We start from the raw sequence: 15,080 nt of genomic DNA on the forward strand, positions 1-15,080 counted from the left end.
GGACGCCATCTTGGATTACACGCTGCTGGATCGCCGTGACCGATTTTCATGGTCATATTCGGGTTCAGCGACCCCAAATTAGTTAAATTTGATCGGACACAAGCCTGTTACATGTTGTTTAAAAATACTTGAAAAAATACTTTTATCGGTCACAAGCCTGTTACATCATGTTTAAATATACTTGAAGATTCACTATTCGCCATATTGGACGCCATCTTGGATTACACGCTGCTGGATCGCCGTGACCGATTTTCATGGTCATATTCGGGTTCAGCGACCCCAAATTAGTTAAATTTGATCGGTCACAAGCCTGTTACATGTTGTTTAAAAATACTTGAAGATTCTCTCTTCGCCATATTGGACGCCATCTTGGATTACACGCTACTGGATCGCCGTGACCGATTTTCATGGTCATATTCGAGTTCAGCGACCCCAAATTAGTTAAATTTGATCGGTCACAAGCCTGTTACATGTTGTTTAAAAATACTTGAAGATTCACTATTCGCCATATTGGACGCCATCTTGGATTACACGCTGCTGAATCGCCGTGACCGATTTTCATGGTCATATTCGGGTTCAGCGACCCCAAATTAGTTAAATTTGATCGGTCACAAGCCTGTTACATGTTGTTTAAAAATACTTGAAGATTCACTATTCGCCATATTGGACGCCATCTTGGATTACACGCTGCTGAATCGCCGTGACCGATTTTCATGGTCATATTCGAGTTCAGCGACCCCAAATTAGTTAAATTTGATCGGTCACAAGCCTGTTACATGTTGTTTAAAAATACTTGAAGATTCTCTCTTCGCCATATTGGACGCCATCTTGGATTACACGCTCCTGGGTCACCGTGACCGATTTTCATGGTCATATTCGAGTTCAGCGACCCCAAATTAGTTAAATTTGATCGGTCACAAGCCTGTTACATGTTGTTTAAAAATACTTAAAGATTCACTATTCGCCATGTTGGACGCCATCTTGGATTACACGCTCCTGGGTCGCCGTGACCGATTTTCATGGTCATATTCGGGTTCAGCGACCCCAAATTAGTTAAATTTGATCGGTCACAAGCCTGTTACATGTTGTTTAAAAATACTTGAAGATTCACTATTCGCCATATTGGACGCCATCTTGGATTACACGCTCCTGGGTCGCCGTGACCGATTTTCATGGTCATATTCGGGTTCAGCGACCCCAAATTAGTTAAATTTGATCGGTCACAAGCCTGTTACATGTTGTTTAAAAATACTTGAAGATTCACTATTCGCCATATTGGACGCCATCTTGGATTACACGCTCCTGGGTCACCGTGACCTATTTTCTTGGTCATATTCGGGTTCAGCGACCCGAAATTAGTTAAAATCGACACGTCGACAACCTTCATACTGTGATATTGTTGACTTCTCTATATAGCCGCCATATTGGTCGCCATCTTGAATATCTCGCTTCCCTTAAGGAATCGGGCTTCGTGACCGCGATATTCGGACTCAGCAGGGTCGATTTAGCCTAGATCCATCAAAACCTGGCCTGTTACACGATTTGCCGTTAGACATGCTATTTTTGGGTTTTTAGCCTTGACTACCTTGTCCTCCCAGCGTACGTGAAACTTCCAAGTTCATCAACCTCCTTGCCTCCCCGTGGACATTGTGCGTCTGTTTTTGTCTATTTTCCCGCATGAAATAGGCAGTTTGAAAGAAATGAGCCCATTTAAAAGCCACCAGCCGTAAGGGTCTTCCCGCGGAATCCTCAAAAGATTCGCACGCATGTAAGGGAGGGACATCACGAGACACAAGAGAGCAATGGGTCACGAACAGGTTTGCGTCGCGCGCTCCAAGAGTTTAATCAACTTTCCTATGTTTTGCCTAGCTTAGCTGAACGCCGCCGCGGGCTCCAATTTCTCCCTCTCTCTCGTGTCTGGATTTTCGCAATCAATGTCGAGGGGCTGCTGCTGCTAAGTCTGTGTGGATTGGGAATGAAAGGATGATGATGGCACTAGGGGGGTGCCACTTCGGTTCCGGCGGGTTTCTCGCGTCTGAAACTGCGTGATCGGCTCCGTCGGCTTCGAATCCGATCCGAACCCTCGATTTTTTTTTCAAACAAAGTTAATTCAATCCATTTAAGCGTGTAACGCTCCGCTGTGGGTTTCGAACTGTCAACCGTTTTGTTTTGTTTTCCTCCAGTTTTGTGGCGAAGTGCGAACGAGTACAAACAAAAAGGAGTTTTTAGGTGTTTGTCCAACTGGACCACTTCCACGACGGCCAACACCACCGCAGAACTTGCCGTAGAAGCTTCCTCTGTTCTCGCTCCAGCAATTAATATGCAGAACATCACTTCCGCCGCCGTCGTCCACTTTTTGCTGGACGAACTGGTCCGGGAGCTGAAGTTGTTTGCCTAGAAGAAGATGGACACGATTTGGCAGAAAACCTAGGAGGATTTAGAGAAAAAATAGATCCTGCAAGAAAACAAGGGCTAAGCCCGTGGTCCGTGGACACGATCATCGACGTTCATCATCGACGCAGTTGCGGGTTCAGCTGGCGGAGAATCCGACCAAGGCGAAGCCGATCGGTGCGCGGCTGGAGGCGACCGTTAATCGGATGATTCAGCGTTGCGTGTAAGATGGACATTGCCGACAGGCCGGATATGGATGGACGTGGTGGGGTCTTCGATTATGAAGGTGAAAATTCTCAATTTTTATAGTAAAAAATAAACTCATTTAAATTCCTACCTTTATGTTACCCAGAGCCTCCCCTTCCGCAACACGGTACTGCGTTGCTTGTATATGGGCGTTCCACAACATGTGTCCGTCAACATGTGCCAGGGTCGGATCTCCCTGGAAGACCCGTTGGCCGTCGCCAAACTGCTCGATAATCTGTCTAATTGTGGCAAACACACGGACCTGATGGCCTACTACATCTGTACGATTTTGTTACGCAGCAGTTCCTGAGACAGGTTCTGCAGGCGCTCAAAGCTACCGATTCCGTCGAAATGTATTTCAAACTTAAGCCGCAAAGCACGAATGCTGCGCCGGAAGAGCCAATATCAAACAAGAGCAAGAGACACACCAGGCGAACTTTGAGACACAGGTGAGAATTTTGTCCGGAAAGATTACGATCGATCTGCAGTTCTCAATTCGGACCAACACCGCGGATCTGCAGATCCTGCGCGCGACGAGGAAAGCATCGCGGGTGTCGATTTCCCACACGGCAACAGGAGTTGCGGACGCGCGCACAGCGGTATAACGTACGATCCGTTCCTGAACGATAATCTGGTGTTTGGTGATTGGTCAGGGCTACGAATTGGGAAAAGTTTTCGGCCACGGCCACGCTGCGAGTGATTCATCTCGGGCACGAGATAGAATCGTTCGTGTTGATGCAGAGTTATCTGCCGAAAGAGAGTGGACTGAGCTCCAGATGTGGCCTGTACGCGCTCGGATTGATCCGCGCTAATCACGGGTTAACATTATTAGGTAATTAAATCTGCTGCAGCAGCAGAAGGACGCTTAAAACGAGAATGTTTGAGGCTGGGGCTTGCCAACGGGAAATCACCGGCAGGATATTTATGAGCAGTCTTGTGAGCAATTAATCTTTGACTTGTAACAGAACGATACTGAAAGGGTGAGACGACTGGAATTATCATGGGAATGGTCATGCTCGGTTCAAAGCAAAACCATGGTCGGGTCGCGTAAGCCCATTAGACCCAGCACGAGAAGATTCTGCGTTGGTTGGCTGTCGGAATTCTGCTGACCATCAACACTAAACCCTGGTCATCACTAACAAGCACGAGGACATCATGGTCAAGTACGGCGCCATCCTTGCCCACGGCATGACCGTCAGCTTCCAATACCGTACCGTACCAACTGCAAGACAGGTCAGAATACTCGGTTTCACCCAATACTGGTACAGGTTCCCTCTGGGTCAGTATTTCTTTCTGGTATTCTGGAACGATCTCTAAACCGCCGCCCACGCATCTCAGCTACCTTGTACCACTCGAGGAGAAGAAACGCAAAGTAAAAAAAAAACGTTACTTAATCCACCTTTAGGTAGGTGGCTGGTGCCTTCCTCTCATTTATAGAGTGATTACAATCCCCTAAAGTGTCTACATGGTTTATGCATCTCCCCTAACGTGATCGCAGCACCTAAGAGGTCCTAATAAAAATAAGTGACGAGTAAAAAAAATAGACTTCCTACAGACTTTTTGTCAAGATTATACAGACACCGCCTTTCAGGAAAATGGCATCCCTCTACAAGGCTTTTTTCGTGGCGATCAGACGAGACCATTTGAGGTTATGTAAATTCAGACCATTTTTTAAACTGCTTGTAATTTAGATAGGTAAGTCAGATCTTGAAAATTCTTAATCCACAAGAAAGGTCTTCTCATATGCTTTCTAAAAATATATAACATGCTAGGATTTCATGAAAAAACCACCCTTTTGCCTTCCTCACCTTACTGAGGAAAGGCTATAAAATCACTCGAAAAATGAACTTCTCAATTAGACCTCCTAGACCCACCTTCATGTATACCTATCGACTCAGAATCAAATTCTGAGCAAATGTCTGTGTGTGTGGTGGGATGTTGATCAAAAAATTGTCACTCGATTATCTCGAGACTGGCTAAACCGATTTTGTCCGTTTTGGTCTCATTCGATCCGTCTTGGGGTCCCATAAGTCGCTATTGAAAATTATAAAGTTTGGTTAAGTACTTCAAAAGTTATGCTAAAAAAAAGATTTTAGCAAAAGTCCGGAAGATTGTAAAAAGGGTGGTTTTTGTTAGAAACCTCGCCATGTTATACATTTTTAGAAAGGTATTCAAAAGACCTTTCCAACGAGTTCAAAAGATTGAAGATCTGACGACCCTATCAAAAGTTATTAGCACTTAAGTGTTATTTATGAACTTTCCAGAGGCCGGATCTCATATATTTCGATGAAAACGTTGTCCGGATCTATCATGCGACTTGTAGTTGGATAGGTAATCAAAAGACCTTTCCAACGAGTTCAATTGGTTGCAGATCTGACAACCCTATCAAAAGTTATAAGCACTTAAGTGTTATTTATGAACTTTTTAGAGAACGGATCTGAGATAATTTGATGAAAACGTTGTTCGTATCATGCGACCTGTCGTTAGATAGGTAATTAAAAGACCTTTCTAAATGCGAGGAAGGCACCAACCACCTTAGGGTGGATTAAGTAACGTTTTTACCATAATTTTAATTTAATATGAAACAGTTTTTTTAACATAACTTTTTAAATACATGATAAAACTGCATGAATTTAAATAGCAACTTAGGGGACGTTAAGACGGATCGATTAAAACCATTCCGGCCAAAATCGGTTGAGCATGTGACAAGATATTCCAGTGACATTGATTTGGTACACATGTCTACATACAGCCAAACACACAGACATTTGCTCAGCTGGTGATTCTGAGTCGATATGTACAAATGAAGGTAGGTCTAGGAGGTCTAACTAAAAAGTTCGTTTTTCGAGTGATTTTATAGCCTTTCCTCAGTAAAGTGAGGAAGGCAAAACCTCCGTCAAGGACAAGAACCCAGCTTCCACATTATGCACAACCTGGCCTGCGTGATGTGCGCCCAGCTGAAAGTGAATTGCATTGCCGAGGGAATGCCGTTTACGTCAACTTCAGCGGGATCGTGATAATGCACAACTCGGCAACTGGCGAGCAGGTGCTGATCGAGCGCGTTACGGAGTACGGGCCGAAGAGTTATAACCTGATGAAACCGGAAGCCGCTATGTCATTTGAGAACATTAAGAATTATATGAAGAGAGATCGTTTTATTGCAATTCATTTCCAATATCATTATACACATAACTATTGTAACAGTTTTGTATTCGATTCGAATGTCATAATAAATTCTATTCTTTTTTTATGTTACTGTCCAACAGGAAGTTGGATTCTTCGTTGCGTTTTCTTTCGTAGTTCGATACTTGCTCACGGTATATTACGGAAGTGCCCTCTGATGGGAGACATTTTCCCAAGTTCTGTCAACGGTATCTCCCTCCCTCGAGCAGCTGTCGTCGAATACTTTCTCCTGAAACATGTCCAAACACGCTGGCTTATCCGCGGTCATCGCGTAGTCACCGTCCACCTTGGGCACGCGCTCAATGGTACCCCCACGAAGATGACGTTCCTGGAAAGATACAAGATTAGTTTCGATACGAACTTATGTCGCTACTAGTTGAATCTTACCTTAGCAGCCACTGCTCCTCGTCCTTCTTGGGGGCCATTCGTTTGTGCGAGTTGCCAGCACTTCCAGTGTCACTCAAGTGCTCGAGTCGAGCGTTTCTTTGCTACCTCCGGACTCTGGAGGCTTTCTTGGTGCTGCCACTGCCCAAACTAAAGCTGCATACTTTTTCTTTGATTTCCGATGACGACAGGAGGCCTTTGGTTCCGGTTGAACTTGAGTTGGATGCTCCACCGGAGACGATCCCCTCTTGACGTGGGACAGGGTCGACATTGGGAGTAGCTTGAAGCGACAAATGTTGGTGTAATCCCAAGCGGCGTTCAGTAGCTGACCAAATTTCGGAACTCCGTTCGAGATCGTGAATCCGATCGCTCTGTGCTGGTACATGGGACTGTTCTTCATGCATATCTGGGCCCCGGCGGTCACTTCCAGTGTGTCGACGATCGGTCGAAACGGCTTTTTAGCCGTTGCTTTGTATTTGTCCCAAAGTCGTTTACGTTGGCCAAACGGCAAGACGCCCCACCAGTTCGTCACTTTCAGTGCTCGAAACGGTTTAGAGCGTACACGTGGGATTTATACGGCCTTGCCCAGCCTTGGTCCAGCCCAAACAGCTGGTGGCCACATGTTCCAGCTTGCTGCCGGCATAACCGAGCAACTTGTCCTTCTACGTGGCGGTGGAGACCGGAAACCGGATTGATGTCCGTACAGTAAATCCTGCGGAACCGTCCTCGGGTGGTAGATGTCGGTCGGTTCACTGCTCCGTCTGCCCAGCGCCAGTGATGCAACTTCCCCTTACTTGTCACTCCGATAAACACCGAGTTCAGGATCTACGGTATAGAAAAGTTTTACTGTTAGAGATATATTTAGTAAGTCCGTTTCTTATTCTACAAACAACGCTTCTTTACCGTGGGGGACATCGTACACGGAATCAGAAATTTGTCTTAAAAGGCACGCAGACAATTTGGCTCAATAACTATTGGCCAAACGCCAATACCGGCGGTCCTCCCCTAGCAAAAAAAAAAAACACTTCACAACCTTTCGGATTTCCCCCACCGGCTCTGGTGTGCCCTACTTACTTGCCTACTTACCACGCTTCTTTTCACAGGCGTCCTCGCGGAACCACAGACATGGTCCAAAGTACCGTCGATCACGCCACCGTCCGAATTCTTTCCACTCGGCACTGTTCAATCCAGATCTGCTTCCACCACTGGTATCGCCTCCTCCTCCTCCCTTGGAACCACCGACCAGAAGTCCGGACGTTTCTCCCATACCGACAACAGAACCGGAAGCCGATACTTTGCCGATTGGTCGCTCCGTGGCTCGCTGCCTACCAATTCTCCCCTTAGGCCACTTTTCCTCGAATCACTCAACTTTTGCGCAAGGCACTCCGTGGCCACAGATTCTTCCGCTGGTTAACTTCAGCACAACTCACGAAAATCAAATTGAAAACATTACGATTGGAAAACACGATTTTCTAAAACATAAACAAACCAAACGAAATGTCAAAACGGTCAAAACCAACACTCTGAATGGAATTACTCAGATTCGGCTAAATAGAGGGAGCGAGTCTCAAGGATTTGGAGCGGATCCAAATCCGCTTCGAAAACTCGAAGTGGCACCCCCCTAGTGATGGCACATTAATGATTAATGATCATTATAGCAAACAAATTCTCCCGCTGCCGCTGGCTGGCGTTTTGGTCTGTCCACGGATTGTTGCGGGCACACGCGATTTCCCGCGCAGCTTGGCTCGTGGCAACGCTGATTGTGAACACCTGGCCAACACCTGGCAATCGGCGAGCACTTGAAGGTAGAGATCCTAAAAGGGAGACTGGTCGAAGGGAATTTGACGTACCCAAACAGACACGGGTTTGACGTATCCAAACGAGCATTTGCCTTTACGACCAGCACAACTTATCAGTGTTGCCAAGCTCAAAACATACGTTGCCAGATCGATTAAGCAAACTTAGACCAGTCTTCCTATTTAGGGTCTCTACTTGAAGGTGCACACTTCGAAAAAATCGTGTAATATTCCGTCTCATTTGATGCACATAACTGGAGCGTCAAATAAGACTTAAAATTACATCAGATTTTAAAATTACATGCCTCAACCGACAGGGCTTATTGAATGTAAAATTACAGCAGACGAAATTTTGTTGGCTACTTTCTTGTTGGATTTTCGGACCATTCTTATTGGGATAAATAAAAACGACCCGTTTTAAGTTTTCATATATATTTTTTTTTCTTTATTTGCACTTATCTATCACAATATCACTTTTTTTTCTTGTCACTTTTAATTCACTATCATATTTTTTTCTTTTTTTGGTCTGCTCTATTTCACTACATTTTTTATTCGATTCTTCCATCCACTTCCGAGGAAATGATCATCTTTGGTTTCGCGCACCTGTGTTGACCGCAGAACTGGAGGATTCCGGTCCTGATCCGCAACTGGATCCGTGCTAAGGAATCCGGTCCTGGCCACCTCGCATTTTCCGGTCGAACTCTCCTCACCTGTGTCTCTTCCAACAGGGGCTGCTGACGACAAGTCGACCTTCCGGGAAACCTTTTCGCGGAAACCTTTTCCCGGAACGCAGAGCACCTTTTGACAGCTGTATCTTGGACCGGAGAGTGGTTGCGGGGATGATAATTGTTCCAAAGCCCCAGCAGCTCCAATCCGAACAGTATCCGTAGCGGGAACCATCAAGTTTATTTCCCAAACTAAAATGGAAAAAACAAACAAAAAATATGTTGGTGTACATTACATTTGATGGCATGAAGGTAAAACTTACCTTCTCAGGAAATTTTGTTGTAATTTTTCTTCATTTTTTGCTGATTGCGGACAGTTCCAACAAGATTAAATTAAAGCTGCCGCCACAACAAATTTTGCGCAACTTCAAACATGGCTGTCGTTTGTGATGAGTCTCTACACTGCATAACATTTCCACGCTCTAGCTATGTGCATCACAATTGACTGAAAATTGGGTAGTAACTTATTGAATCTTACGTTTTCTTTAATGTAAAATCGATTTTCACACCTCCGTGTAAGCACGAGAGCAAGCAGCAGTCAAGTGCTCAGTGCTCCATCGTTTTTTCGATTTTTTTCGCCGTAAATTACCGTGATTACCCGCGAGTTTGCTCCTGCAGCATGCCAAAGGCCGGCCGTGGCCGTGGCAGTTCGAGTGCGGCCTCGAAAAACCGGCGAAGTTCGTCTACCGGCCGTGTGCAAAAAGGTAAACAAACCGTGTCGACCGCCATCGCGCAGGGGAGCGTGAGCGCAGAAGGCATCGACAAAAAGTTACTACATCCCGGATATGTTCCGAGATCACCAGTGCGAACCCGTTCAGGTACTTCCGGTGCCACGACCAACACGTCAACATCCGCCAACATTCCCATCAGGAACGAGTTCCAGATGCTGAGCGACGACGAAGAAAACAACAACAACAACACCGACGGTACACTGAGCAAAACTTACACAGCTCAATGAAGTGTTCTACACATGATCTGGCCCTGCTGTACAGAGCACTCAAATATCAATCGCAAAACACTTGAAATTTCGGTGATTGGCCATGAAATAATGTCAATAGCCAAACACTTGAATTTTAAATGGTGTTGAAAAATAAAAGTACGTACAAGCGATTTACAGGTTCTCGCTTGCTAGTCGTGCACGCTACCACTGCGCCGGCCGGCCAGTTGAAGACGGGAGAGTTTTTTGTGCTATTGGTTCTTGCCTCGCTTCTAGCTTTCGATGAAAGTCGCGCAAAAATCAATCAGTGAAACACATTAAATTCATGTGGATAATCACGTTGACTTTGAATAGTGCCTGTTTTGGGTAGATCTTATGATCATTTTCAAGTGTTTTGCTCATCACTTTGAATAGTTCAAGATGGTGGGACAAATTCATGAGCAAAACAATTGAAAAGCTTGAGCCACCCGAATGAAAATAACATGTTAAAAATACCAAAAAGTCAACCGCCCAAACACTTGCATTTGATAGTGGTTTGGATTGATGTTGAAACACAAAACCAATTAGATCTACGATGTGACTTTATTCAATCATTCAAGTGTTTGGGCACTTGAATAAAAAGTGTGGCATATTTTCAGTGTAGCAGCACTACCGACGACGACGACGACGATGATGGTCGTGCACGGAAAAAAGTGCCGACGTCAAAAAAGAACAATTCTCCAACGGAACGAAGACCACCTCCAATTTTTGTTTTGGACACGTTGGCGGACGATGTTGACGAGTTGCTGGAAGGCCTCGGATATTGTCTGAAAATCGGTAAGTCGGCAGTGCAAGTGATCACACTGAACAGAAAAGATTTCGACCTGGTACTTGAAGAACTGAAGCGTAGCAACTTCAACTTCTACACATACGACCCAGAGAAGCCCCCTGTTAAGGTCATCTTGCAGGGTTACCAAGACCGTCCGATTGCCGACCTGAAGCGACACCTCTCGAACGCCGGAATAAAGCCACGGGAGATAAAAGTGCTCTCGCGAAAGACAACAGTCACGGGTACGCATACCCTGTACATGTTGTACTTCGACCGCGACACCGTCAAGATCCAAGATCTGCGGCGGACTAAGACGTTAGACGGTTTTTGGGTAAACTGGCGGTTTTACACCGAGAACCCGACGGACGTAGCGCAATGCCACCGTTGCCAGAAATTCTGCCTCGGCTCGCGGAACTGCAACCTCCGGCCCCGCTGCGTGAAGTGTGGTGAGTCACACCTCTCGGAGGCGTGCGCACTGCCACGAAAGGCGGACTTGGGGAAAAACGCAGAACAAACTAAGCCGCGCGTAAAGTGCGCGAACTGTGACGGCATCCATACTGGCAATTACCGCGGATGCGTCGCGCGCAAGGCCTACCTCGAGGAGCAGGAAAAGAGGAAGAAGAAAGCAGCAGCGTCCCACTCTCCTCAGCGGAGTACGAGCGCAGCCGTTCCTGCATTTGGGCAGCGTACGGTTCCAGCGGAAAACCCAGCGATCCCTCCTGGATGGGGGCGTTCGTTTGCCAGCGTGGTCGCTGCCGGTAGCGGCGATGCGGCCCAGCAAGGATTCACCGGGGAAGATCTCTTTACACTGCCGGAGTTCTTTGCTCTCGCGGGGGAGATGATGACGCGGTTTCGGAGCTGCCGTAACAAGGCGGAGCAATTTTTGGCCATCGGGGAGCTGATGATCAAGCACATCTATAATTGATTATTTTTGTCTGTGATCTAGGTTTAAGCTTTCTCTCTATCTATCCTTTTCCAATTGCAATATCTGTAAGTTTTTTGAAAACTTTTTCTTACTCTTGTCTATTCCATAGTTATAAGTAATAATTTTTCGATTGAATTACGATGTAAAACACAGCTGAAAGGAACACCAAAACTCTGTTGTGCACCTAAATGAACTCATTGTAACTTGATTATTCACATATAAAACCGAATTGAATTGAATTGAATTAATTTGACAACCTAGATCCACCTTTACGTATATACTATACATATCGACTCAGAATCATGTTCTGAGCAAATGTCTGTGTGGATGTGTGTAGGTGGGTGGACAAAAAAATGTCACTCGATTATCTCCGGACTGGATGAACGGATTTTGACCGTATTAGTCACATTCGATTCGTCTTGGGGTCCCATAGGTCTCTATTTAAAATCAGCAAGTTTAGTAAAGTACTTCAAAAGTAATGCTAAAAAAGCGATTTTGGCGTATGTCCGGAAGATTGTAAAAAGGGTGGTGCAAGAAAACCTATCATGTTATACATTTTCAGAAAGGTATTGAAAACCTTTCCAATGAGCCCAAAACATTGATGATCTGACAACCTTATCAAAAGTTATTAGCACTTAAGTGTTATTTATACTCTTTTTGGAGGCCGGATCTCAGATATTTCAATAAAAATGATGTCCGGGTCCTTCATGCGATCTGTCGTTAGCTGGATAATCGAAAGACATTTCAAATGAGCCTAAAACATCGACCTTTCAAATGAGCCTAAAACATCGAGGATCTACAACTCTATCAAAAATTATTAGCACTTAAGTGTTATTTATACACTTTTTGGAGGCCGGATCTAGATATTGTGATAGAAATATTGTCTGAATCTTCCATGTGAACTATCGTTGGATAGGTTTTTTATCAGACCTTGCCGATGAGCCAGAAATGTAGAAGGTCTGCGAACCCTATTAAAAGAAATGAGTAATAAAGTTGATTTGTTAAACTTGGTAAGGGGGAATGTTGCTATTTTTACTGAATGTATTGACTTTATGAATATGAGGAAGGCACCAACCACCTGAAGGTGGATTAAGTAACGTTTTTGCATTGAAATGATGAAATTCTGGATTGTTATTCAATTGTGACCTCGTCCAGAGCCGAGGTACAAAAACTATGAAAAATATTTGCATCGGCCTTTTAAAGGTAAGTAACTATGATTTTTTTCACTTTGTAGCCATAATATTTATAAAACTTCAAATTCCAGTAAAAGTATATTATGTGGTTTGAATATTTTCATCCATCAACAAGAAATAAAGCTCCCAACATCTGTAACTAACCGGGATTTTTTTTCTAAATCGCCTAACCTTCCCGGTTCAAATCTGCTCCCATCTCATCCAATCTTTCCTCAACAGTTGCGTAGCTCTTTAATCACCTCTCACGTCTCAACTAATTGCGTGCGTCGGTTGTTGTTGTTTTTTAAATGGTTTAAAATTTGCTTCCCCAGAATAATTGTGGGAAATTAAATACTTTAAAACTTTAAAGATCGCGCACTTGCGATTACCCGCGAAACCGCCGCCCGGCAGCAGCAGCAGCAGAGTGCGATACCCTCACCACGGGGCTATGCTCTGATCTGCGATGAAGACTTTGACTTTGCCGAGAGCAAAAGGAAAGGAAAGGATGTTGACCTCCTTATTTCTCTATCGCGCTGGTTCTGACGGTAGAACTGATCTTCTCCTCTAGTGGCGGATGCTGGCCGAGCGAAGGTTTTGCTGTGGGAAGACGAGACTTTTGAAGGCCACCGCAGGGCATCGGAACAAGTGCGCCGATGCTGAGTTTGTGGGGTAATTTTCCGGATTAATGAAAACAATCACGCTCTTTCTTTGCTTGATTTTGCTACGGTTTTATGTTTCGGGAGATCAACGAACGGGAGTACGTTGCAAGTTTAATTCTTTTTTTTTTCTAGAACGACGGTGGCGGCAGAGAAAATTTTAAAATTTAGTCAAATTGCTGGTACAAATATATATCTCCATAATTAGTTTTTACAAGAGGTTGGACCTTTGACCAGACACAAAAACGGTAAAAATAAACGTCGAAAAACGACGCATAGCTTTAGAAAGCTTAAAACATTAATTACCAGAAAATGTCATACTTTGTCCAAAAACATTCAAAAGCTAGTGGCTACACCAATATGCTCTGTATTCATTAGGGTGTTTCGTCCAAAACCAAAAGTTCTCAGAATCAGGCAAACCGAGGTTCCCCTAGTAGAGGATATCCATAGGGACTCTCATGCCAAATATCAGCCCATTTGGTTGAGAATTGGCCTGTCCCCAGCGGTTCAAAGTTTACATGGAAATTACTATGGGATTTTTGTGCTTTTGGTTCAATCGTTCCTACAGGTCTGGGGACAACATGGATTCACTCGGAATAAAGACAGGTGGGTAGGGGATGGTCCAATGAACACATTCCAGAAGGAATTAGGGTTGTCCATTCTGTCCCCAAGGTGCGCATTGGATCGACGTCCGGTGTCTCCAGAATCAATGATTCACCCTTCAAAAGTACGCATTGTCCTTAGTATGCTATGACGGCTAGGTGAAAATTACAACGCCCCATGTCAGATGGTGAACACGGGGCAGAGCATACACTCAAGTTTTGACTCAGAAACATTCTTTAAAGTAATAAAATTATAATTATTGATGTTCCTGTAACAATTTGAACTATTCTAATTAACTGAACATGATGATTTTGTAATAATGCTATCGATGCCTCTCCACGTGTTCATCGTCTGACATGGGGCGTCGTAATTTTCACCTAGCCGTCATAGCATACTAAGGACAATGCGTACATTTGAAGGGTGAATCGTTGATTTTGGAGACACCGGACGTCGATCCAATGCGCACCTTGGGGACAGAACGGACAACCCTAATTCCTTCTGGAATGTGTTCATTGGACCATCTCCTACACACCTGTCTTTATTCCGAGTGAATCCATGTTGTCCCCATACCTGTAGGAACGATTGAACGAAAAGCATAAAAATCCCATAGTAATTTTCATGTAAACTTTGAACCGCTGGGGACAGGCCAATTCTCAACCAAATGGGCTGATATTTGGCATGAGAGTCCCTATGGATATCCTCTACCAGGGGAACCTCGGTTTGCCTGATTCTGAGAACTTTTGGTTTTGGACGAAACACCCTAGTATTCAATCCAGGGGTCATCTTGGTTCATTGGCAACATGTTGAAGCTTAAAAACTTACTTAGTTCATCTTTACCAAAAATGTGTAAAAAAATCTATCATCAAACATGGTGTTCGGTAACTTGTGACAATGATGCCAATATCTTCAATATTTTGGGCCTGTTTGGAAGGCCTTTTGATAACGTATCCAACTATAGTTTGGATGATTGATTCGGACATAGTTTTCATACAGATAAGTATGATCCGGCTTTGAAAAAGTTCATAAATATCACATTAGATGGCCATAACATAACACAGGGTTGCCAGATCTTCAATGATTTGGACTCGTTGGAAAGGTCTTGTGGAAACCAATCAAACTGCATCATTAACTCAAAAGTGATCAAAATGCATATGGGACATTTATGCGATCAGGGGCAGTGTTGCCATTTGAACAATTAGTTTTTTCACTTCAGTTCCAAAATACGGCCATTTTAGTAAAATAAAAATGGCAAAT

The 15,080-nt window shown here is 44.4% G+C and overlaps 1 pseudogene; it reads left to right on the top strand.

Annotated features, from left to right (window-relative positions):
* Positions 1 to 2,007: 2,007 nt before the first annotated feature.
* LOC120427883 (26S proteasome non-ATPase regulatory subunit 1-like) lies at positions 2,008 to 5,745 on the top strand (annotated as a pseudogene).
* Positions 5,746 to 15,080: the final 9,335 nt, after the last annotated feature.

The sequence above is a fragment of the Culex pipiens genome, chromosome 1, assembly GCF_016801865.2.
Source record: "Culex pipiens pallens isolate TS chromosome 1, TS_CPP_V2, whole genome shotgun sequence".
NCBI classification, from domain to species: domain Eukaryota; kingdom Metazoa; phylum Arthropoda; class Insecta; order Diptera; family Culicidae; genus Culex; species Culex pipiens.